This window comes from Triticum dicoccoides, chromosome 4A (assembly GCF_002162155.2).
Source record: "Triticum dicoccoides isolate Atlit2015 ecotype Zavitan chromosome 4A, WEW_v2.0, whole genome shotgun sequence".
Taxonomy (NCBI): domain Eukaryota; kingdom Viridiplantae; phylum Streptophyta; class Magnoliopsida; order Poales; family Poaceae; genus Triticum; species Triticum dicoccoides.
This window is the reverse complement of record NC_041386.1, coordinates 602,574,878-602,576,962: the sequence shown is the minus strand read 5'-3', so window position 1 is coordinate 602,576,962 and position 2,085 is coordinate 602,574,878.

Sequence of the window (2,085 nt, the reverse complement as noted above, 5' to 3'; positions counted from 1 at the left end):
CGTCCGTCGCCTCATGGTCTATGGCGACTCAGATTTGGTGGTTAATCAGGTGATGAAGGAATGGGATGTCAGAAGTCCAGCCATGACTGGTTATTGCAATGCAGTGAGAAAGCTGGAGAAGAAATTCGAGGGGTTAGAGCTTCACCACATACCCCGACTGAAAAATCAAGCAACTGATGATTTGGCAAAAATAGGTTCCAAAAGAGAAGCCATTCCCAGCAATGTGTTTCTGGAGCACATCCACACACCATCAGTCTAGGAGGATCCCTTCACGGAAGAGGCCCCGCAGCCAAAAAGTGCCATGGATCCGACTGAAGTTGAAGTTCCAGCTATGGTCGATCTGATCATGGAAGTGTTGGTTATCACTCCCGTCTGGACAGAACCGTACATCGCGTACATCCTAAGGAAAGAACTCCCAGAAGACGAAGAAGAGGCTCGACAGATCGTCCGTCGATCCAAGGCCTTTACAGTCATAAAGGGACAGTTATATAGAGAAAGCGCGACTGGGGTCGGCCAGAAGTGTATCACACCAGAAGAAGGTCAGCTGATCCTTAACGATATCCACTCGGGGACCTGTGGTCATCATGCGTCCTCTCGGACCATTGTGGCTAAAGCATACCGAGCGGGGTTCTACTGGCCGAGAGCCAATGAGATGGCAAAAGAGATAGTCGACAAATGTGAAGGATGTCAGTATTACTCCAATATGCCGCACAAGCCCGCGTCAGCCCTGAAAACCATTCCACTCATCTAGCCCTTCGCTGTTTGGGGGCTGGACATGGTTGGACCATTGAGAACAGGCAGGAGCAGCTTCACTCATGTGCTGGTAGCAGTCGACAAGTTCACCAAATGGATTGAAGCCAAGCCTATCAAGAATCTCGATGCTTGCACCGCTATCAGCTTCATCAGAGAGTTGATATTCAGATATGGAGTTCCACACAGTATCATCACGGACAACGGGTCAAACTTCGATTCCGACAAGTTCAGGGCCTTTTGCGCCTCTCAGGGCACTCGGGTCGACTATGCTTCGGTCGCTCACCCCCAGTCGAATGGTCAAGCAGAAAGGGCAAACGGCCTAATTCTTAAAGGACTGAAACCCCGATTGATGCGCGATCTCAAGCACGCAACAGGTGCATGGGTCGACGAGCTCCCATCAGTCCTTTGGGGATTGAGGACAACCCCGAATCGATCGACCGGAAGAATCCCATTCTTTCTGGTCTACGGAGCCGAGGCAGTCTTACCGAGTGACCTGCTTCACAACGCTCCCCGAGTTGAGCTCTACTCTGAAGATGAAGCAGAACAAGCCCGGCAAGACGCAGTCGACCTCCTAGAAGAAGAAAGAGAAATGGCCTTGATTCTATCGACCATCTATCAGCAAGACTTGCGTCGATTCCATGCCAGAAACGTGAAGAGCCGAGCCTTCCAAGAAGAAGACTTAGTCCTCCGAGTGGATCAGCAGAAACCACACAAGCTCACTCCTACTTGGGAAGGCCCCTTCATAGTCACCAGGGTCCTCCACAATGGAGCATACCACCTCTACAATGTCGATCGCCAGATTGATGAGCCACGAGCCTGGAATGCGGAGCTACTCCGCCCCTTTTATACTTAAATTCTCACTCGGATGAGATGTAATAAGAAAAACTCCTATAGTTTATTTATCAAAGACAAGAGCGTTATAATTTTCCCAGTGATTATTATTGTTTTTGTTTGCATAAGAAATCCCCCAGTGGGTGGCTTAGCTGCGAATCCGCTTCGCCTAAGTTTGTAAAAACAGTTTCCTACCGAGTGGCGATCCAGCCTCCCACTCGGGGGCTTAGCTGCGAATCCGTTTCGCCTAAGTTTGAAAAATCCTACCGAGTGGAGAGCAATTCTCCCACTCGGGGGCTTAGCTGCAGTCCAGTACTCGCCTAAGTTCTCCCACATAGAGACTTAGCTGCAGTCCGGCACTCGCCTAAGTTCGAAAAAATCCTACCGAGTGGAGAGCAATCCTCCCACTCGGGGGCTTAGCTGCAGTCCAGTACTCGCCTAAGTTCTCCCACTCAGAGACTTAGCTGCAGTCCGGCACTCGCCTAAGTTTGAAAAAATCCT